At 47.5% G+C, this 25,239-nt stretch overlaps 1 protein-coding gene across 2 annotated transcripts in view; it reads right to left on the bottom strand.

Annotated features, from left to right (window-relative positions):
• Positions 1 to 25,239, bottom strand: part of TLCD4 (TLC domain containing 4) — a 135,930-nt gene that overhangs the window by 88,534 nt on the left and 22,157 nt on the right. Inside the window, exon 1 of one of the 2 annotated variants that reach the window (XM_082265865.1) lies at positions 20,576 to 20,704. The exons of the other annotated variant lie outside the window; for it this stretch is intronic. The gene's annotated coding sequence lies outside the window, so the exon portion shown is untranslated. Of the gene's footprint in view, positions 1 to 20,575; positions 20,705 to 25,239 lie in introns of those variants that run through there. 2 annotated transcript variants of the gene reach the window in all.

Below are 25,239 nucleotides of genomic sequence, written 5' to 3'. Positions count from 1 at the left end.
AATGACTTTACCCCAGTCCTCAGCAGTCCAATCCCTGTACCCTTTGCAGAATATCAGTCTTTCCCTGAGGTTTTTCCTGATCAGAAGTGGCTTACTTGCTGCACTTCTTGACACTAGGCCATCCTCCAAAAGTCTTCGCCTCACTGTGCGTGCTGATGCACTCAAACCTGTCTGCTGCCATTCCTGAACAAGCTCGGCACTGGTGGTGCCCGATCCCACAGCTGAATAAACTATAGGAGACGGTCCTGTCTCTTGCTGGACTTTCTTGGGTGCCCTGAAGCCTTCTTCACAAATGCAGTGGAAATGTTTGTTTATGGGCCTAGATTAATTTTCATGGCAAAGAGGAACTTTGCAATATACTGCAATTCATCTTCATAACATTCTGGAGTATATGCAAAGTGCCATCATAAAAACTGAGGCAGCAGACTTTGTGAAAATAAATATTTGTGTCATTCTCAAAACATTTGGCCACGGCTGTACACATGTAACATTTATGCTATTGTTTCCGTGCACACAGCACAAATCTACCCTATTAGCTGACAGGATCTAGGCAGCACCTGCTGCCTAGCGTCCCTCGTTGCTAGGATGCAAGCAGCCCTTGCTACCTAGTGTCCTTGGCTGCTAGTATACAGGCGGCTCCTGTCAACTTGTGTCCTTGAGTGCTAGGATGCAGGCAGCCCCCGCCACCCAGTGCACTTGGTTGCTAGGATGCAGTCAGCTTCTGCTGCATATTGTACTTGTTTTCTAGGATACTGGCAGCTCGTGCTGCACAGCATCCTTGGTTGTTAGAATGCAGGCAGCTTCTGCCACCTAGCATCCTTGGTTGCTAGGACGCAGGTGGTCCCTGCTGCCTTGCATTCTAGTTTTCAGGTAGCTCTTGCTGCCTTGGATCCTATGTTGCAAGTAGCTCTGGCTGCTTAGCGAGCATCATTGGTTTCTAGGATGTAGCATCCCCTGCTGGTTAACATCCTTGGTGGCTAGGACACAGGTGGCCCCTGGACACAGGTAGCTGCCTAATGTCCTAGGTTGGTAGGATAAAAGGATGTCCTTGACTGCTAAAACGAAATGGCCATTCAGGGCTAACATGTAAACTCAATGGTGTGTAATCAAGCTGAATAAACAATGTTGATTTTTACATGTCAGCCCTGGACAGGCTGAGTATATTTGCACTGCACCTGTGTTCAGATCTGTAAATAAAAAAATGCTGTACTGATTAAAAAAATTAAAAAATGCAATTTCTTATGGCCATGTACATAAGCCCTTGAGGATCTCATGTCTTCTGATACACTACATTACGAAAAGTATTGGGACGCCCGCCTTCACACGCACAAGAACTTTAATGGCATCCCAGTCTTAGTCTGTAGGGTTCAATATCGAGTCGGCCCACCCTTTGCAGCTATAACAGCTTCAATTCTTCTGGGAAGGCTGTCCACAAGGTTTAGGAGTGTGTCTATGGGAATGTTTGACCATTCTTCCAGAAGCGCATTTGTGAGGTCAGGCACTGATGTGGATGAGAAGGCCTGGCTTGCAGTCTCCGCTTTAATTCATCCCAAAGTTGTTCTATCGGGTTGAGGTCAGGACTCTGTGCAGGCCACTCATGTTCCTCCACCCCAAACCATGTCTTTTTTTACCTTGCTTTGTGCACTGGTGCGCAGTCATGTTGGAACAGGATGGGACCATCCCAAAACTGTTCTCACAAAGTAGGGAGCATGAAATTGTCCAAAATGTCTTGGTATGCTGATGCCTTAAGAGTTCCCTTCACTAGAACTAAGGGGGCAACCCCCACAAAACAACCCCATGCCATAATCTCACCTCCACCAAATGATTTAGACAAGTGCACAAAGCAAGGTCCATAAAGACATGGATGAGTGAGTTTGGGGTGGAAGAAGCGGACTCTCCTGACCTAAACCCTTTGGGATGTATTAGAGCGGTGACTGCGAGCCAGGGTTTCTCGTCCACATCAGTGCCTCACCTCACAAGTGCATTTCTGGAAGAATGGTCAAAATTTCTAATAGACAAACTCCTAAACCTTGTGGACAGCCTTCCCAGAAGAGTTGAAGCTGTTATAGCTGCAAAGGGTTGGCCAACTAAGTATTGATCCCTACGAACTAAGATTGGGATGCCGTTACAGTTCCTGTGTGTGTAAAGGCAGGCGCCACAATACTTTTGGTAATATAGTGGATATAAAACATTCATATGGTTGGAAGTTTATACAGTAGCTCCCTCCACCCATGCAAATCAGGCTTTACAGGACAACAGACTGCACAGCTACATAATATATATATATATATATATATAGGTAATTGAGAAACTTGTGGTTTTGACCCAATTGCTCAGATCGTTGCTGAAGCTCCCTAAAGTTCTTATCCATCTTTCTCAAAGCCAGTATTTGCACAGCCTTTACCACATCCTCACCCTATGTGACAATGCAATAGTTGAGCTATTCCCAGAACCACCTATGTGTCACATAGGTGGTCCATCAAAATGTCTGCAATGGGCAACTCGAGACCTAAGTGCAGATATGTCTGTTATAAGAAAGCAGTACATGATTATTCATACCTGCTAGTTGAAGAACTCAACGAATGCATCATGAAAATACAATCCAGGAGCCATGTACATCAATTCAGAGCACCTCTTATCTACAGCATGTATCCCTGTCCATCACTGTCACAGTGAAGGATGGACATATCACACAATGTACTCTATTCTACCTCGCAATTACAAATCCCCGAAGAAGAATATCTACCTCATTTGGAGGCTCTTTCACACCAGACTGCACATAAAAACTTGTCACAACGCATCAAAAATATATGCACATTGAAGTACATTTACCGTGTGTTTTCATGTGTGTGGCAGTAAGTTGCATTTTTATGAGCACTGGCATTTGTTTTGAGGTCATCCATTGTGAAGTAACAGGTCCCTGGAAGCAACAAAATTACTAATAGCAATTTCATTACTTTCCATTGCATTATATTTCGTTCATGTGTGTTGCAATAAAACTACTACTCTGCCCCTCTGCCCATCAATGTCTCAAAATACCAACCAAATCGTTCTCTACATTCATCCCAAGACCTCCTGTTCTCCAGTTCCCTTGTCACTGCCTCCTATTCTTGCCTCAAAGACTTCTCCCGAGCCTCTCCCATCCTCTGGAACTCTCTACCTCAATCTGTCTGGCTATCTTCTACTCTGTATAGGTTTAGGTGATCTCTGAAACCCCTTCTCTTAAAGAGGTTGTAAACTCGTTAAAATATTTTTTTTTTTTTTTTTTACAACCTGCAAGAGAAACACATAATGAGCTAGTATGCATCGCATACTAGCTCATTATGAAATACTTACCTTAGAACGAGCCCCCGCCATGCCGCTCACTCACCGGTATGACGAGCGACATGTTCAGTCACCCGTCTTCCGGGATCGCGGCATCCGGCCATCTGATTGGCCAGAGCCGCGGCGACGTCACTCCCGCGCACGCGTGCGGGAGCCTGCGGTCACGTATAGGTATAGGTTTAGGTGATCTCTGAAACCCCTTCTCTTAAAGAGGTTGTAAACTCGTTAAAATATTTTTTTTTTTTTTTTTTTACAACCTGCAAGAGAAACACATAATGAGCTAGTATGCATCGCATACTAGCTCATTATGAAATACTTACCTTAGAACGAGCCCCCGCCATGCCGCTCACTCACCGGTATGACGAGCGACATGTTCAGTCACCCGTCTTCCGGGATCGCGGCATCCGGCCATCTGATTGGCCAGAGCCGCGGTGACGTCACTCCCGCGCACGCGCGCGGGAGCCGGCGGTCACGGCACGGGGCTCTGAAGGAACGGCACGATCAGCCGTTCCTTCAGAGCGCATGCGCCAGTAACGTCACTGGCTGCATTAAAGGTAAATATCTCCTAAACGGAGATAAATATCTCCTAAACTTGTGTCGCTCCTATTAGAACGGGTCCTGTGCTAATCTATGGCAGGCGACCCACCGCGACTTGTCAGGCGACCAAGTCGCCTGACAAGTCGCGCTAGTGTGAATGGGGTCTTAGACTGTAAGCTCTAACGAGCAGGGCCCTATTGAAACAATACTGTCTGTCCTCATGTTGTAAAGCACAAAGTGGGAGAACTATGTAAATCCTGTTTAATAATAATAATACAGGGATGAATAAATGGCCCTAAAACACAAACTGTCTGCATCCAGGGACACACATCTGTCATTGTGCGCATTTAAGGGCTCATGTACACTAATGCTGGCCATACATTGCTCATGTACATAAATGCTTTCGTCCAGTTAATAGGCACAAATAGAAAATCGGTTTTAACCTTTCAGAGCCGAAAAATCTAAGGAACAGTTTGGAAAATTCTGCCGAACGAACGATAAATTGAAAGGTTAATGTGTTTCTCGCCCGAACTGTTTGCACTAGGCATATGTGACAAAATGAAAGAAAAACTGATTCATTTATGTCCATTGAACAATTTATCGTTCGAAATTCGGTCATAACATGATGGCACGATAGGCCGCTTTTTTCGAAAATTAGTTTGAACGTTTTTTCGGCTAGTGTATGGCCAGCTTAAAGCTTATAAATGTGAGTTTAGGAGCTTTTGGCATCTTTTTGCCAAAGCTCCTAAACTCAACTCCATAAAAGCCTATGTGTCCTTGCACACGTAGGCTTTTACAAGAGTTTAGAAGCTGCTGTGAAAGAATCGCATTCAGGGTAGTGATGTCGCGAACCTAAATTTCGCCGTTCGCGAACGGCGAACATCGGCAAATGTTCGCGAACCGGGCGAACCGCCATAGACTTCAATAGGCAGGTGAATTTTAAAACACACAGGGACTCTTTCTGGCCACAATAGTGATGGAAAAGTTGTTTCAAGGGGACTAACACCTGGACTGTGGCATGCCGGAGGGGGATCCATGGCAAAACTCCCATGGAAAATTACGTAGTTGACGCAAAGTCGGGTTTTGATCCATAAAGGGCAGAAATCACCTAAAATTCCTAAATTGTTTGGAATAACGTGCTTTAAAACATCCAGTGTGTGAATACGATCAGGTATGATGTTGTATCGGTCAAGTAGTGTAAGGGTTACGCCCCCTTCACAGTGACAGACCAAACTCTGACAGACCAAACTCCCCGTTTAACAGTCAGTCAGTCCATTTGCACAACCGCAAACTCCCCATTTGCACAAGGTTGGATACCAAGCTAGCCATGTCCCGTTCCTTGTCCTCACTGACATCATTGAAGGTCTCTTCCTCCACCCAGCCACGTACAACACCAAGGGTCCCCGAAAGGTGACAACAAGCCCCCTGGGACTCCTGCTGTGGCTGGTATTCCACCTCCTCAAAGCCACCTTCCTCCTCTGACTTTTCTTCAGACTCCTCTCTCTGCGTTGCCACAGGTCCAGCAATTGACAATGACAAGGCTGCTTCTGGTGGTGATGGGGACCACAACTCTTCCTCTTCATGCTCATCTACAGCCTGATCCAGTACTCTTCGCAGGGCACGCTCCAGAAAAAACGCATATGGGATGAGGTCGATGATGTTGCCTTGGGTTCGACTGACCACCAGGTTTGTCACCTCCGCAAAAGGACGCATGAGCCTACAGCCATTGTTCATGAGCATTCAGTAACGTGGCCAAAAAATACCCAGCTCCGCAGAAAGAATGAAAGAAAATGAATGTTTTTTCTATGAAAAATTATCCCGCGGATCGCTTTTGTTCTGTTCACAATGAAGCAACGACCTTATCATTTGGGGTGTGCCAACACACTCCTAGAGGTGATCTCTTCATTGTGATACGCAAGCCCCTTCACCACGACAAGGTAACGATCACAAAGGGGAATTGACACATGTATGTGCCTTTTTTTTTGTTTTTTGTTTTTTTGCAGCCACAGTGTAGCACCAGAGGCCAGAAAAATTAGGCATGTACACATGCATGAAAAAGCAGGTATTGTTGCAGCCGCTGCTTTAGCAGCGGCCTGAAAAATTGAGGTTTTCAAGGCAGAAAGTGCACTAAAACATTGCGGCTTGAACCGTAGTTGGTGGCGGAGACGTCACGTAAGTCATCCGGCATGCAGAGAATGATTAAATACAGCAGCGTGTGGACCATTTTTAGCCCAAGGCATCTCAGTCATCACCAGGCCTTTTTTAGTCAAATGCATCCCCCACTGTCAGTCCCTTCGGGATCCATGCCTCATTCATCTTAATAAACGTGAGGTAATCAAGACTTTTTTGACCTAGGCGACTTCTCTTCTCAGTGACAATACCTCCTGCTACGCTGAAGGTCCTTTCTGACAGCACACTTGAAGCGGGGCAGGCCAGAAGTTCAATGGCAAATTGGGATAGCTCAGGCCACAGGTCAAGCCTGCACACCCAGTAGTCAAGGGGTTCATCGCTCCTCAGAGTGTCGATATCTGCAGTTAAGGCAAGGTAGTCTGCTACCTGTCGGTCGAGTCGTTCTCTGAGGGTGGACCCCGAAGGGCTGTGGCGATGCGTAGGACTAAAAAAGCTCCGCATGTCCTCCATCAACAAGACGTCTGTAAAGCGTCCTGTCCTTGCCGGCGTGGTTGTGGTGGTAGGAGGAGGATTACTTTCACCTCTTCCCCTGTTGGATTCCCGTTGTGCTGTGACATCACCCTTATATGCTGTGTAAAGCATACTTTTCAACTTATTTTGTAGCTGCTGCATCCTTTGCGCCTGCCGGTAATTAGGTAACATATCAGAGACTTTCTGCTTATACCGGGGGTCTAGTAGCGTGGCCACCCAGTACAGGTCGTTCTCCTTCAGCCTTTTTATACGAGGGTCCCTCAACAGGCATGACAGCATGTAAGACCCCATTTGCACAAGGTTGGATTCCGAGCTACTCATGTCCAATTCCTCGTCCTCACTGATGTCATTGAAGGTGTGTTCTTCCCCCCAGCCACGTACAACACAACGGGTACCAGATAGGTGACAACGAGCACCCTGGGATGCCTGCTGTGGTTGGTGTTCCTCCTCCTCAAAGCCACATTCCTCCTCTGACTCCTCTTCCTCAGACTCCTCTTCCAGTGTTGCCGCAGGTCCAGCAAGCGATGGTAAGGCTGTTTCTGGTGGTGATGGTGACCACAACTCTTCCTCTTCACGCTCATCTACGGCCTGATCCAGCACTCTTCGCAGGGCACGCTCCAGGAAGAAAACATATGGGATGAGGTCGCTGATGGTGCCTTCGGTGCGACTGACTAGGTTTGTCACCTCCTCAAAAGGACGCATGAGCCTACAGGCATTGCGCATGAGCGTCCAGTAACGTGGCAAAAAAAATACCCAGCTCCGCAGAGGCTGTCCTAGCACCCCGGTCATACAAATACTCGTTGACCGCTTTTTCTTGTTGGAGCAGGCGGTCGAACATTAGCAGTGTTGAATTCCAACGTGTTGGGCTGTCGCAAATCAAGCGCCTCACTGGCATGTTGTTTCGCCGCTGAATATCTGCAAAGTGCGCCATGGCCGTGTAGGAACGCCTGAAATGGCCACACACCTTCCTGGCCTGCTTGAGGACGTCCTGTAAGCCTGCGTACTTCTGCACAAAGCATTGTACAATCAGATTCAACACATGTGCCATGCACGGCACATGTGTCAACTTGCCCAAATTCAATGCCGCCAACAAATTGCTTCCGTTGTCACACACCACTTTGCCGATCTCCAGTTGGTGCGGGGTCAGCCACTGATCCACCTGTGCGTTCAGGGCGGACAGTAGTGCTGGTCCGGTGTGACTCTCTGCTTTCAGGCAAGTCAACCCCAAGACAGCGTGACACTGTCGTATCCGGCATGTGGAATAGCCCCTGGGGAGCTGGGGGGGTGCAGTTGGTGTGGAGCAAGACGCAACAGCAGAAGAGGACTCAGCCGAGGAGGTTAGCAAAGAGGATGGAGTAGGAGGAGTAGAGGAGGTGGCAGCAGGCCTGCCTGCAAGTCGTGGCGGTGTCACCAACTCCTCTGCAGCAGAGCCACGCATTCCATGCTTGGCAGCCACCAGCAGGTTTACCCAATGCGCAGTGTAAGTGATATACCTGCCCTGCAGACCAGCTATCAGTGGTCAGATGGACCCTTGCCCCAACACTGTGTGCCAGACGTGACATGATTTAATTTTCCACAATAGAGTACAGGTTGGGGATTGCCTTTTGTGAAAAATAATTTCGGCCGGGTACCTTCCACTGCGGTGTCCCAATAGCGACAAATTTTTTGAAGGCCTCAGACTCCACCAGCTTGTATGGTAAAAGCTGGCGGGCTAAGAGTTCCGACAAGCCAGCTGTCAGACGCCGGGCAAGGGGGTGACTCTGTGAGATTGGCTTCTTATGCTCAAACATTTCCTTGACAGACACCTGACTGTGGGCAGATGAGCAGAAACTGCTGAAGGTGAGAGGCGGAGGGGCGGGTTGTTGATAGGGGGCATGGAGGACAGCAGTGGTTGACGTGGCTGAAGATGCTGGACCAGGAGGAGGATGGTGGCTTTCAGTTTGTATGCTGCTTTTACTCATGTGTTGATCCCATAAGCGTTTGTGATGTGAGATCATGTGCCTTCGCAAAGCAGTTGTACCTAGGTGGGTGTTGGACTTCCCACGACTCCGTTTCTTTTGCCACAGGTTACAAATGGCATCGCTGATATCAGAGGCAGACACACAAAAAAAATGCCACACTGCTGAGCTTTGCAAGGACGGCATTCTGGTGGTGGCAACAGCTTGCGTTGATTGGCGTGCTGTCTGGCTGACCCCGGGTGCCGAATCTACATGCTGTCTGACTGCGCCACTAGCTCCTTGCGATGACCTCCTCCCCCTGCTTCCAACTCGTCTCCTCCTCCTCCTCTCTGTCTCCCCATCTGAACTTTCCCCCTCTTCTTCTGCTCTTCGAGCAGGCACCCAGGTGACATCCACAGACACATCGTCATCATCAGCCGCTTCACTTGACAACTCAGCAAAGGCAGCAGCAGCAGGTACAACATCATCATCATCATCACAATGTACGTCCATGTGTATAATGCTGCCTGACTGAGACATATCCCCGTTATCTACATCCTCTGGCACTAATAGTTGCGCATCACTTATTTCTTCCAACTGATGTGAAAATAACTCCTCTGACGGATCAAGTGAAGCGGCTGTGGTGCTAGTGTTGGTGGTGGTGCCGGCGGGCTGGCGAGTGGTAAATTGAGAGGTGCCCGAAGCTAAGCTGGAGGAGGATGGTGCATTAAGTTTCCGAGCGGAAGCTGTAGACGATTGGGTGTCCTGTGTAAGCCAGTCAACTATGTCCTCAGAATTTTTTGAGTTCAGGGTCTGTGGTGGCCTCTGAACACTGGGCATTATTCTATGGCCTAAGGAAATCACAGCACCACGACCACGGGGTGCGGGGTGGCCTGCCTCTGCCTGTCATTTTTTTTTTTAATGTGTTGGACTATGAGTGCAAGGTGCTGTGCCACCCTATAGGAGTGTTGGGCAGTGGGTACAGTACACTCTGTGGACCTGACAGTCACTGGCAGCCCAGGCAACTGCAATTATATAAAAATATTATTATTAAAAGGGCTTTTGGGGACACTAGATAGATTATATATATATATATATATATATATATATATATATATATATAAAAAAAATTACACAAATACCAGCCCTTAGAAGGGCTTTTTGGGGTGCTGTCAGGAATAGGATGCTGTCCTTACAGCAGTAGTGGACCAAGAACACTGACTAGCAAGACCAGGAACACTGACAACTGTCCCTAGCTATTAACAGCAGCAGCAGCAGCAGCTCTCCCTGCTCTCACTAACACACACTGCTTCAGAATGATCTAAGATGGATGCTGCCCTTGCTTATTTATAGGAGGTGGGAGGGAGGTATGCTGATTGGCTGGAAATGTGCCTGCTGACTGTGAAGTTCAGGGTCAAAGTTTGCCTCAATGATGTATTATAGGGGGCGGACCGAACATCGCATATGTTCGCCCGCAGCGGCGAACGCGAACATGCTAAGTTCGCCGGGAACTGTCCGCCGGCGAACAGTTCGGTACACCTCTAATTCAGGGTAGAAACGTTTTGACCGTCGGCCACAAAATCGCAGTGCAATTTTGCTGCATTTTGCGTTTTCCCACAGCCGGTGGTCAACCCAGTCTGTATGTACATGAAGCCTAACTGTGTGGTTACCAGTGAACAATTGCAACCTATTATTGATTTGTACAATCCGCTGCCCATGGAAGTACGCAAAGCAATGTGACTCCCAGGTGCAGAAAAATGCTTGTTTTGTACAAGAGTGCCAAAAATGCCACATGTTCTGGCATTCAGGCATTTTTTAAATGCTCTATATCACATGTGTCAAACACAAGGCCCACGGGTCGAAACAGGCCCTCTAGGCAATCAAATGTGGCTCTAGCGCCTCTCCTGCAGCTGCAGGAGAGCTCCAGCCTTTCTTTGGTCCTCCTCCAGACCCTGCACTTTCTGCATCTCAGTAATGCCCCCAGCTTCTTCTCAGCAGTAGCACAAGGTAAAGGGGAAGCACTGTGATATATGGGAAGTAAAGCTGCACGATTCTGGATAAAATGAGAATCACGTTTTTTTTTGCTTAGAATTAAGATCACGATTCTCTCACGATTCTCGGCGTAACATCATCTTTAACATTATACAAAAAAAGAATTGGGCTGACTTAACTGTTTAGTTTTTTTTAAAATTCAATAAAGTGTATTTTTTCCCAAAAAACCTGCGTTTGAAAGACTTCTGCGCAAATACAGTGTGACAAAAAAAAGATTGCAACGATCGCCATTTTATTCTCTAGAGTCTCTGCTAAAAATATAATGTTTGGGGGTTCTAAGTAATTTTCTAGCAAAAAATACTGATTTTAACTTGTAAGCAACAAATGTCAGAAAAAGGCTAAGTCTCGGTTCACATTGGTGCGATGACAGACATCACATGTGATTCACACCGCACTGCTCTGAAAATCACACGCGATGCCTGTGCGATGCAAATTCAGCCATACAGATTGTATGGCTGAATTCACATCGCATTCGGACACAACACGAACAAGACCCTTTTTTTGGGTCCGCAGCAGAATTGGATCGCATGGTTATTCACACGTATGCGATCCGATTCATGTCCGAACTGACACTTTGTACTGCGATATGCGAACTGATCTGGGGGTGTCATTAACTTTGTATTGACACCCCCATGCAAGTCGCTCCAAGTCGTGGTGCATGGGAATGCACAAGTCGCCCCTGAAGTAGTAAGGAGTCGTGCTGCCCCAGTGTGAACCGAGCCTCAGCCCCCGTTCACATAGGGGCGACGCTACTTCGCACTGCGACCTCGGTGGTCGCGGTGCGAGCAGCGCGCCGCGACCTCGGAGCGGCCGCCACGGACTTCATAACATTGAAGTCTATGGCGGTCGCCTCCTGGTTGCCCCAAAGAAGCTCCGGACCCTTTTTCTAAGTCGGAGCGACTTGTGTCGCTCCTATTAGAACGGGTCCGCAGCTTCCCTATGGGAGGCGACCTACGGTGACCTGTGAGGCGACCAGGTCGCCTCACAGGTCGCCTTAGTGTGAACGGGGGCTTAGGCTCCGTTCACATCTAGGCGTTTTGGGGCGTTTTTGGGGCGTTTTTCTGCTCTAGGATCAGCTCTCAAAACGCCCAACAAGACAAATCCTATTCATTTCAATGGCCCCTGTTCACATCTGAGCGTTTTGACGCTGTATACAAAACGCCCAACGCTCAAAAAAGTACATGAGCTTCTTTTTGGGCAGATTACAGGCGTTTTCCATTGATCTCTATTCAATCTAAAAACGCCTGCACAAAAATCGCGGTAAAAATCGCGGTAAAAAACGCCGCAAAAATCGCGGTAAAATCGCGGTAAAAAACGCGCGAAAAACGCTAGGCTCAGGTGTGAATGTAGCCTTACAGACAGAAGTTCCTTCCTTTGATATAAAAGAAGAAAATTTTACATTGTAAAACATTGTGTTTATAGTTATCTAGCAGCCTTAACAATGTTGATAAACACTTGCCAGAAGCTATTTTTTTTTTTTTTTGACAGCTGTGAGTGAGCAGAGAATAGCTCTGCACTTTTCCACTGCAAGTACCGGCTCGTACCGGCTCGGCTCTACTCGGCCCTGCTTGGCCCGGTTTGCTTTTCCACTGCTGGTACCACATGGTATAGTGTCGGAACTGTTCGGTACGGTACGGTATAGGTTTGCTTTTCCACTAAAGTAGTACTAAAGTTAAGTGGGTGGGATAACAACGGGGTGGGTGGGATTCTCTGACCAATCAGTGGCTAGTAGTGACTGCATGCAAAGGATTGTGGGATATGGTACCAGTTTGGTACCTGTTGGAACCACAATCGAGTAGGTACTGTTTTTTCAGAGCCGTACCGTACCGTACTGTTCGGTTCCATGCAGTGGAAAAGTAAACCTATACCGTACCGTACCGAACCGTTCCGACCCTATACCATGCGGTACCAGCAGTGGAAAAGCACAAAAGCGTGCCGAACCGTTACGGTTCCATGCAGTGGAAAAGCGCCATTAGAATCGAGGATATGTCGTTTTAAAGCGGAGTTCCATTCAAAAGTGGAACTTCCGCTTATCTTTCTCCTCCCCCCCTCCGATGCCACATTTGGCACCTTTCGGGATGGAGGGGGGATCGGGTACCTTTTTTTTTACAGGTACCCTATCCCCACTTCCGTCGGACCTCACCACGGCGAGGTACGTTAGAAGTTCAGCCCCCTCCTCCTTCCTCCTCTAGAGAGTGCAGGGCGCTTTGTGCATGCGCAGTAGTGAACCCGGACGTAAAGCCGCAAGGCTTCACGGCCGGGTTCCCTTACCAGCAATGGCATAGGCAGCATCCAACAGCCGATGGAAACATCGGCTGCAGTGCCAACATCGCTGGACTCCAGGGCAGGTAAGTGTCCTAATATTAAAAGTCAGCAGCTACAGTAAGTGTAGCTGCTGACTTTTAATTTTTGGAAGGGGGGGGCGGAACACTGCTTTAAGATCGTGAGGGGGGTGAATCAAGATTGTGATTTTATAACGATTAATCATGCAGCTCTAATGGGGGGGGGGTGGAGGACCCTTGACTGCTGATGGAGGGGGTGTTCTTGACATTTGGTGTAAGGAGGGGAGGGGTACTATGGACATCTAGTCTAAGGCCCCTTTCACACGGGCGATCCGATCCGCCTGTCAGTTTTTCAAGTGGACCTGATCGGATGCTCCATGCATCCCTATGGGGCAGCGGGTGAAAATCCGGACGGGTGGAAACCCTATTTCCATCTGTCTGGAGGATCGGATTGGATGGGATCGGATGAAAACGTACAGAGTGGAGACGGAGCTGTCATCCGCCTACTCAGCGGGGATCGGCGGTTCCATCCCCCGCTGAGCAGAACGGAGTCCGTCGGGCGCACCGCTCATGTGAAAGAGGCCTTTCAGATACAACCGGCCCTTTGAGGACAATCATAATGCTGATGCGGTGATGAAATTGGTTTTGGCACCCCGGCTCTTAATGGAGCTCACTGCTTTTAGATCAATGGGGGAAAAAAAATGACAAAACTCTGCATTACTGGTTATTATTTTACACTCAACCTCCTTCAATAGTAGATTATGTTATAGCTATAATGTGTATAAACACATGTATTATATGGAATAAAATTTGTTTTTTTTGCTCAGGAAGGTTTAGTGTTCACACATCAGTACTGTGTGTGCAAGGACTCCTAAAGCCCCGTACACACGCATCGATAATTGGCCGTGAATTTTCGGCCAACGTCCAATCGGCCGATTTTCGGCTTGTTAGTATGATGCTTCCGACAACCGACTCCGTTTTTTCGGCCGAAAAAAATCTGGCGTGCAGACTATAAAATTTTTGTTGGCCGTCACCACAACGGCCGATTTTCCGTCAGTCAGTACAGATTTCGGCAGACAAAAATCTGATGAGCAAGACTGGGCATGCTCAGAGAAAAAAAAAACACGGGGAAAGTAAACCAGCACATGACATCACTTCTGAAGTAGATTTTTGTTGGCCGAGAAAATTCATGTGCAGTCTAGGCACATTCCAACCAACAAAACACAACTTGGACAAAAGTCGGACGATCGGTTGGCCGATAATCATTGTGTGTGTACGAGGCATTAGATGTATGACCCTGGGCGCCCATGTGAATGACCCCTAAGAGACATACTAATAACATAGGTGTAAATCCTTAATGAATAATCTTTCATTTGCTAAAGTACTGTGTATAAACAGTACAACAATCAACATTTTCTCATCAAATATTGTTTTCACCTTTTTTATTCTTTGCAGCATCTCAATGCTGCTGATATCCTGCAACAACTTCCGGTTTCCAATTACTACAGCAGCTGTCGCACATCATTTCTGGGGGGGGGGAGGGGGGGGTGATGGTGACAATGGCTGTGACAGTAGAAAATGGCTGTCCGGTGTGATTCAGCACGAGGTGCTTGTAGTCTCGTGTGACAGGGTGACAGTGCAGATCAATGCACATCATCGCCAGCACACCACGGATCTTCAATCGCACATCTTCGACAGCACACCATGGATTTTCAATCGTAGTCCATCGCAATGCACATCCTGGCCAACACACCACGGATCTTCAATCGCAGTCCATCGCAATGCACATCCTGGCCAGCACACCGCGGATCTTCAATCACAGTCCATCGCAATGCACATCCTGGCCAGCACACCACAGATCTTCAATCGCAGTCCATCGCAATGCACATCCTGGCCAGCACACCGCGGATCTTCAATCGCAGTCCATCGCATTGCACATCCTGGCCAGCACACCACGGATCTTCAATCGCAGTCCATCGCATTGCACATCCTGGCCAGCACACCACGAATCTTCAATCCCAGTCCATCGCATTGCACATCCTGGCCAGCACACCACGAATCTTCAATCGCAGTCCATCGCATTGCACATCCTGGCCAGCACACCACGGATCTTCAATCCCAGTCCATCGCAATGCACATCATGGCCAGCACACCACGGATCTTCAATCGCAGTCCATCGCAATGCACATCATGGCCAGCACACCACGGATCTTCAATCGCAATCCATCGCAATGCACATCCTGGCCAGCACACCACGGATCTTCAATCGCAATCCATCGCAATGCACATCCTGGCCAGCACACCACGAATCTTCAATCCCAGTCCATCGCATTGCACATCCTGGCCAGCACACCACGAATCTTCAATCGCAGTCCATCGCATTGCACATCCTGGCCAGCACACCACGGATCTTCAATCCCAGTCCATCGCAATGCACATCATGGCCAGCACACCACGGATCTTCAATCGCAGTCCATCGCAATGCACATCATGGCCAGCACACCACGGATCTTCAATCGCAATCCATCGCAATGCACATCCTGGCCAGCACACCACGGATCTTCAATCGCAATCCATCGCAATGCACATCCTGGCCAGCACACCACGGATCTTCAATCGCAGTCCATCGCAATGCACATCCTGGCCAGCACACCACGGATCTTCAATCACAATCCATCGCAATGCACATCCTGGCCAGCACACCACAGATCTTCAATTGCAGTCCATCGCAATGCACATCCTGGCCAGCACACCGCGGATCTTCAATCGCAGTCCATCGCAATGCACATCATGGCCAGCACACCACGGATCTTCAATCGCAGTCCATCGCAATGCACATCATGGCCAGCACACCACGGATCTTCAATCGCAATCCATCGCAATGCACATCATGGCCAGCACACCACGGATCTTCAATCGCAATCCATCGCAATGCACATCCTGGCCAGCACACCACGAATCTTCAATCGCAGTCCATCGCATTGCACATCCTGGCCAGCACACCACGGATCTTCAATCCCAGTCCATCGCAATGCACATCCTGGCCAGCACACCACGGATCTTCAATCGCAGTCCATCGCAATGCACATCATGGCCAGCACACCACGGATCTTCAATCGCAATCCATCGCAATGCACATCCTGGCCAGCACACCACGGATCTTCAATCGCAATCCATCGCAATGCACATCCTGGCCAGCACACCACGAATCTTCAATCCCAGTCCATCGCATTGCACATCCTGGCCAGCACACCACGAATCTTCAATCGCAGTCCATCGCATTGCACATCCTGGCCAGCACACCACGGATCTTCAATCCCAGTCCATCGCAATGCACATCATGGCCAGCACACCACGGATCTTCAATCGCAGTCCATCGCAATGCACATCATGGCCAGCACACCACGGATCTTCAATCGCAATCCATCGCAATGCACATCCTGGCCAGCACACCACGGATCTTCAATCGCAATCCATCGCAATGCACATCCTGGCCAGCACACCACGGATCTTCAATCGCAGTCCATCGCAATGCACATCCTGGCCAGCACACCACGGATCTTCAATCACAATCCATCGCAATGCACATCCTGGCCAGCACACCACAGATCTTCAATTGCAGTCCATCGCAATGCACATCCTGGCCAGCACACCGCGGATCTTCAATCGCAGTCCATCGCAATGCACATCATGGCCAGCACACCACGGATCTTCAATCGCAGTCCATCGCAATGCACATCATGGCCAGCACACCACGGATCTTCAATCGCAATCCATCGCAATGCACATCATGGCCAGCACACCACGGATCTTCAATCGCAATCCATCGCAATGCACATCCTGGCCAGCACACCACGGATCTTCAATCGCAGTCCATCGCAATGCACATCCTGGCCAGCACACCACGGATCTTCAATCGCAGTCCATCGCAATGCACATCCTGGCCAGCACACCACGGATCTTCAATCGCAGTCCATCGCAATGCACATCCTGGCCAGCACACCACAGATCTTCAATTGCAGTCCATCGCAATGCACATCCTGGCCAGCACACCGCGGATCTTCAATCGCAGTCCATCGCAATGCACATCATGGCCAGCACACCACGGATCTTCAATCGCAATCCATCGCATTGCACATCCTGGCCAGCACACCACGGATCTTCAATCGCAGTCCATCGCAATGCACATCCTGGCCAGCACACCACGGATCTTCAATCGCAGTCCATCGCAATGCACATCCTGGCCAGCACACCACGGATCTTCAATCGCAGTCCATCGCAATGCACATCCTGGCCAGCACACCGCGGATCTTCAATCGCAGTCCATCGCAATGCACATCCTGGCCAGCACACCGCGGATCTTCAATCGCAGTCCATCACAATGCACATCCTCGCCAGCACACCACGGATCTTCAATTGCAGTCCATCGCAATGCACATCATGGCCAGCACACCACGGATCTTCAATCGCAATCCATCGCAACGCACATCCTCGCCAGCACACCACGGATCTTCAATCGCAGTCCATCGCAATGCACATCCTGGCCAGCACACCACGGATCTTCAATCGAAATCCAAAGCTTTTATTGCAGAGAGATCACATCACAAAAGTGCAGCGTTTCGGAGCCCGCAGGACTCCTTCATCAGATGCCTGACGAAGGGGTTCTGTGTGGTTCTGAATAGTTGCACTTGTTCTTTTGTGATGTGATCTCTCTGCAACAGTGGCACAGTGGTGTAGTGGTTAGCACTTTCACCTAGCAGGACTGCATAATACACAGAGCGCTGGGCACAGGACTACATAATACACAGAGCGCTGGGCACAAGACTGCATAATACACAGAGCGCTGGGCACAGGACTGCATAATACACAGAGCGCTGGGCACAGGACTACATAATACACAGAGCGCTGGGCACAGGACTGCATAATACACAGAGCGCTGGGCACAGGACTGCATAATACACAGAGCACTGGGTACAGGACTGCATAATACACAGAGCACTGGGCACAATACTACATAATACACAGGTTGCTGGGCACAGGACTGCATAATACACAGAGTGCTGGGCAGAGGACTGCATAATACACAGAGCACTAGGCACAGGACTGCATAATACACAGAGCGCTGGGCACAGGACTGCATAATATACAGAGCGCTGGTCACAGGACTGCATAATACACAGAGCGCTGGGTACAGGACTGCATAATACACAGAGTGCTGGGCACAATAGTACATAATACACAGAGTGTTGGGCACAGGACTGCATAATATACAGAGCGCTAGGACTGCACAATACACAGAGTGCTGGGCACAGGACTGCATAATACACAGAGTGCTGGGCACAGGACTGCATAATACACAGAGCGCTGGGCACAGGACTGCATAATACACAGAGCGCTGGGCACAGGACTGCATAATACACAGAGTGCTGGACACAAGACTGCATAAAAACACAGAGCGCTGGGCACAGGACTACATAAAAAACAGAGCGCTGGGCACAAGACTGCATAATACACAGAGCAATGGGCACAGGACTGCATAATACACATAGTGCTGGGCATAGGACTACATAATACATAGAGCTCTGGGCATAGGACTACATAATACACAGAGTGCTGGGCACAGGACTACATAATACACAGAGTGCTGGGCACAGGACTACATAATACACAGAGCGCTGGGCACAGGACTACATAATATACAGGAAGGTGGTAGGCATAAAGTACAGGGTTCAGAGGTTTGCTATGCACAGAGGACACTTCTGCCCCCACATCCATAGCTCACCTCTGCACCCACGTCTTAGCCCTTCCCCCACAACAGCTAAACTCTCCATCTCTCCATGCAACCTCATCAGCTCTGACCCCTACTCCCCCACTGCCCTCACCTGTGTACAAACAGACCCCCCTCCCTCCCCCCATCTGCTCACCTCCAGGTCTCAGCCCTCAACACAGTCAATTTTTGGCTCTGCCTCTCCTCCACTGAACAGCAGCAGGAGTAGCAGTAAGATCATGCAGCAGGGGGCGTTGGCATCCGTGTCACCAGGCTGTTTCTCAGCCAGCAGGGGATGTCTTGTCTATGTTATTCCGGCCCTGAATCTGGGGACCAAACCGGGGACAGACTTGGTCCGGGGACAGTGTCTTCAGTCTGGGGACTGTCCCTGGAAACTCGGGACGTCTGGTCACCCTATTCTAAATGCTTCTAAAAGCTACTAAAATGCTACCAGAAGCTGGCGCAAAAATGCTATTATCAGCATTTTTCACCCAGTGTTTTTTTCTAGCTTTTCTTGAGCTTATGAAAAATGCTAGTGTGCATGGAGCCAGAGGCTGAAGCTCAAAAAATGCTAACAGCATAAAGTAGTGTGAATGGACATATAGGATAACACTATTTAGTTTCTAGGAGCTTCTAGGAGCATAAAAAAATGCTAATAGGCACCCACTCACATATCTGGTGAAAGTGCCCTGTGGTTCAAGCCTTCTGGTCCAAAGTGCACGAAATTCTGTCTACCATGTTTGGCATCCCTCTTGTCCCTGACCCGACATCTGCCCTCCTGAATCGCAAGCCACCTAACCTTACACACCGTCAATTCAAACTTTACCTTTATGTCACGACGGCTGCAAAGCAAACCATCGCGAAAGCGTGGAAAACCCCCACGCTCTGTCATCTGGCTATGCTACACAGGGTTACCCAAGCCATGCTCCATGCTAAAACGGAAGCAATTTTGTTTGACAAACTGACCCCCTATGAACGGCTATGGCGACCCTGGATTGACCATTGCCTCCCACCAGGCCTTGACGACAGCCTTGTACTCACCTGATTGGTCGCCCTCATTACCGGCTCTCTTTTCCCACCTGGGCCCCTAAGGGGGTTCGAGGCTCCCTCCGGGCACCTGCTTATACCCCCCCCCCATGACCCTCCCCTACTTACCTCACTTTCATTCCAACCCTGCCAACCCAGCCCCCCCCCCTACTCGGCCCCTGGTGTACCCACTTAAGAGCTATACCTTGGTTTTGGTTGAGACCCCTTCTGTGTGGGGGTCCATCCACGCAGCGTGGCCTCGGCCACACCTATAGCTTGAGCCCACCCTCATTGCATTCCAGACGGGAGGCCGGGTCGATCCCATATACGTATTGCATTTGCTACATGTTGTTTATGTGTTATATACAGCAGTTTTGTATCTCAATGCGCCTTTCTTTATCTAGGCATATACCTACTGTTTCCACTGCATATTGCTGTACCATGTTTCTTTTGCCTTTAATAAAAACCATTTAAAAGAAAAGAAAAAAATGCTAATAGCGTCTAGGAGCTTAAAAAAACGCTAGTGTGCATGGAGCCTAAATGCTCCTAACTGCTCCTAGCTGCTTCTATATGCTACTAAAATGCTCCTAACAGCTTTTTTTTTTTTTTTTTTTATGCACCACAAAAACGCTAATAAAATGCTAATGCTCCTAAATGCTTCTAAAAGCATGGCGCAAAAATAATATTAGCAGCATTTTTCATCCAGCGTTTTTTTCAATTTTTTTTTTTTTTGAGCTTATGAAAATGCTAGTGTGCATGGAGCCTAAGAAATTATAAAAAACAATGATGCGGGTAAAGGGAGCCGAGAAGACCCCCTCCGCGATGCAATGTATATAAAATGTTTCAAACACCTTCTTAATAAAGGGATTGAATCCTTACTGTGCTAATGAATTTAGCTCCAATGTTTGATGTGGACAATCTTCTAGAGATATCATTTCTACAATCAAAGGTTTATTCCAATGCCTCCAGATAAATAAGGAGATATTTACCTGCTGGCGTCGGTCTGTGGGGACGCTCCTGTGACTTGGACGGTGTAGTTACATTCATGAGCTTAGCAGCGCTGACTTTTATCAGGCACACTGGTAAGTTATCCAGTTAGTCAGCAGTCTGCTCAAATGTCACCGCACTGTCACCGTGCCTGCCACTCCTGTGACCACACAACATCTGCAAGGCCAGCTCGGGCCCATTTCCTAAATGTACAATAAACCCACCAATCAGCCCCTGGGAGCCGTATCTCAAATATAGATAAGGGTACAGTGACAAATATGTGGCTCATTAACCGGTTTTGCAAGTTTTTCCCTCACCTGCCGGATATGCTACTAAGAGGGTAAAAATGACAAAAGAGGTCATGTGACCACCTTCTCCCTCTAGATTGTAAGCTCCCTTCCCTATACTCCTCATCTAAAGTGTTCCTAAATGTGTGTATTTTGTATTAGGCCTCATGCACACTGGGGTTATTATAATTGCTTTTCTGAGGTGTAAAATTGCAAAATTAAAAAATCGCCCTTTCCTTTTAGCTGCTCTAGCTTCCCCTCTCCTCCCCAACCTTGCTTTTTTTTTCCTTCACTTAACCACTTTTGGACCAGAAGGTTTTACCCCCTTAATGACCAGGCCATTTTTTGCAATTCAGCACTACATGACTTTAACTGACAATTTTGCGGTCGTGCGACGCTGTACCCAAAGAAGAATCAATGTCCTTTTTTTCCCTCACAAATAGAGCTTTCTTTTGGTGGTATATGATCACCTGTGAAATTTTTTTTTTTTTGCACTAAAAACAAAACAAAGTGACGATTCTAAAAAAAAAAAAAAAAACAATATTTTTCACATTCTGCTATATAACATTTCCAATAAAAAAAATGGAAAAATCGAATTTTTTAATAATTTAAGGCTAATTTGTTTTCTGCTACATATTTTTGCTAAATAAAAAATCCCAATAAGCATATATTGATTGGTTTGCGCGAAAGTTATCGCGTCTACAAACTAGGGGAAAGATTTATGTCATTTTTATTTATTTATTTTTTACTAGTAATGGCAGCGATTAGCGATTTTTAGTGAGACTGAGACATTGCAGTGGACAGATCGGACCCCTAACTGACATTTTTGACATTTTAGGGGGGACCAGTGACATTACTACAGTAATATGCACTGTTACTGTAATAATGACACTGGCAGGGAAAGGGTTAACTCAGGGGCGATCAAAGGGTTAAGTGTGAGCCTAGGGGAGTGTTTTCTAACTGTATGGTGGAGGGACTTGTGAAATGAACACAGAGACCTGTGATTCTAAATAGGAGGATCACAGGAGCTCTGTGTTCATTCCAGAGAGAACAACGGTCTGCTATGTTTTCAACAGCAGACCTTCGTTCTCTCTCCACGGCGAGTGATCATGGGTGCCCAGGGGCAATAGTGGCCGCCGGCCCTGTGAATCGGCTTCCCCGCTACTTAATGGGGGCGCACACACCCCCTGGAGTGATCCTGCGAACCTTTGTACCTATTCGTCAGTTCGCGCAGCCGAGCCAATCTGCCACAGTATATCTGCGAGGGACGGTCGGCAAGTGGTTAATTAGGATGGAATTGAGTAGATGACTATTGTTATTATTTGGTATATATATATATATACACAACCCGTAAATAATTAAGTATATACTGTATATATAATGCACAATTTTGAGGTTTTTGATCACTGTTCAACAGGGTGAAATTAGGCAGATAACCTGGGTAGCTATCTTGAGATACACCCCTTAATTTATTATCATTATTATTATAATTAAAATAATACAGGATTTATATAGCGTAAACAGTTGAGGATGAGGATACAATATGAGGGAAGACAATATAGTCTCAATACAATTCAATACAGGAGGAATTAGAGGGCCCTGCCCGTTGGAGCTTACAATCTAGAAGGGAGGGTCAAGTGAAACAAAAAAAAAATATTTTATCACCACTGCTTGTCCATTTCCATCCGATGCCAACTGATTTGATCCACCGGATGGATGGAAAATAGGACCACCATCCGTCTGTTTTTGACGGACAGGATCGCATGGCGGCGGTTGTCAGCAGACATCCGCCGCTCCATAGAGGAGAATGAAGGGTCTGATCAGGTCTGCCTGAAAAAATGACAGGCGGATCTGATTCGACAGCCTGTGTGAAAGGGGCCTTCGGCTGTATGGCATGACAGGGAGAGAATGAAAAATACCAAAAAATTTATTTTCATGAAAAAAAAAAATAATAATAATAATAATAATAATAATAAAAAAACTTTCCATCTTTGTGAGGTTGTAAATGGAACTGAGGCCATTCCAACCAGCTGCCCCGCACTCCCTGTTCACTCACCGATAAGGACAGGGTGCCAGATCTAGCCTCCAACACCTTCAACCTCTTCTCTTTGGAAAGAGATGGGTGGGCAGTGACAGCAGGCAGGGCAAACCCTCAGAGCTGCCAGTGACTACTTGTTGCAGCCCCGGCCACCACAAGAGATCGCCAGTTCCCCAATGTATGCGTCTCGCTCCAGCAGGCCGCAAAGCCGCGGCCTCAATTACCAGCTGGCGCAGCATCTTAGTCCGCACAACTGCGGCGGGGGGCTGCCTGGGGAGAGGACACCTGCCGCAGTGTAGCCCAGGCGCCAGGCCGCTAATTCTAGTCGCCAATGCGACCTGGCACCTGGGGTTTGTCGAGGTCTGAATTTCTGGGTAAAGCACACAAGACAATGTTGCTATATAAGGCTCCATTCACACTATGAGGCGTGATATGCAGGATTTTGCGTATGATTTCACTGCGCACATTGAGCAGCCCTTTCATTTTAATAGCCAGACCTACATGCGGCAAAGCAGCTCATGCACCTTTTTGAGCTTTGCACCTTTTGCACAAAAAAGTGTGCTTGGGGAGCCTTTACCCAGGAATGGTACTTGAAGCATGACATGCTGTTTTCGCTCATTTTGTAAATGTGCAGAATTGCACAATTTTGCACACATTTACAGATCACAATAATGTGAATGCAGCATCAATAAAAAAATAAAACTAAGTAATAGAAAATGAAAGAAGCAAAAGTACTAGCTGCTTTTAAACTTTTCTTTTGTCACCTGGTACTGACACAGTAAGTCTTCTGAAGAGCCTGATAGGAGGGGCGAAACGCGTAAAGCGGCGAACCTCATCAGCCCATATACTTGTTTTTATGCATACATTGTAAGTGCATCTGATTTTAAACTCTCAATAAACTTTAAAACCATTTTACACTATGGATACCTTTCTTTCATCTTAAAAATATATCGGATAAGAGCCATATGATTGAAGGAACCACATAGGAATATTCTAAGACCCAGGATGTACCTTATGTGTTTGGAGGAGAAGGAGTGGAACCATTATTACTTACATCTGTGCCTGGGGGCACTACATGTTTATTTGACTCCCATTTCTGGTGAGTAGGGATCACAAGAGGGGGAGCACGAAGAAGCACTGTGATAGCAGCACCAGCAGAAGATATCTATCAGCACAGACACTTTATTGCACTATATTTAGTATTATGGACTTTATGTATTTTATTTTGCACTAGCACTTTATTACTGTTTATTTGCACTTGAATGTTCATATTGCACATTATATAATTTTTTTAAAGCAGCACTTTATCCACATGACTTCAGCAAGGGTTCGTTAACAGTAAAAATGGGAGGTTGAACTGCGTTTTCACTGACGTTGTTGTACACACGCCACGGCTGTGTTGCTTTGCAATACCGCCATCGAACGTGACTTATTGAAGTAAATGGGGCTGTGCCACAATCATCCTGCAGCGCATTGGTGCCGCATTTGCACGGTTAAAACAGGTGGTGAGGAGGTGACATATCATCTTGTCACTGCCTGTCAACACCTCTGAAATGTGATCGACCTTGGATTGCAGCAGTGATGTCCGCTAGTGTAAACATACCCTAAAGCCTCGTACACACAAGTCGAAATTCGGCCAGGAATTTTCGTCCGACGACCAATCTGCCGATTTTTGGCTTGTTAGTATGATGCTTCCGACAACCGACTCCGACTTTTTGGCCGAAAAAAATCTGGTGTGCAGGCTATAAAATTTTTGTCCTCCGTCAAAACACGTCTGATTTTCGTGCAGTCAGTACAGATTTCGACAGGGAAAAATCTTATGAGCAAGACTGGGCATGCTCAGAGATGAAAGAACACAAAGAAAGCAAACCAACACATGACATCACTTCTGAAGTAGAATTTTGTCGTGCGGGAAAATTCGTGGGCAGTCTAGGCACATTCCAACCAACAAAACACATCTCTGGACAAAAGATTGACGACCGGTCGGCGGAAATTCGTTGCGTGTGTACTAGGCTTTAGGGCTCATTTAGGCCTCATACACACTGGACGTTTTTACAGCTGCTGTTTTTGGCTTCAGGCATTTTTTTCTGCAGCCAGTGAACTTCCCAGTGTCCATGCAGGCTTTTGTCAGCATTTTTTGGCAGTGGTGTTTTTTGGCAGGGGCGCTATCTGGCTGGAAAAAGCCCAGAACTAGTGGGTTTGAAGTGGAGTTTTTTTCAGCTGTAAAAAAATGCTGCAACTCTAAAAAAAAAAAAAAAAAAAAAACGCTGAAAAAACGTGGCTATTCTGCGTTTTTGAGCCATAAGCTTTTGTGGGAGCAAAGTTTTGCTAAAAACTGCTA

This window comes from Pelophylax lessonae (assembly GCF_965119305.1).
Source record: "Pelophylax lessonae genome assembly, chromosome: 8".
Taxonomy (NCBI): Eukaryota; Metazoa; Chordata; class Amphibia; order Anura; family Ranidae; genus Pelophylax; species Pelophylax lessonae.
Note: the sequence above shows the minus strand (reverse complement) of the source record. Positions and strands in the feature narration are given on the sequence as shown.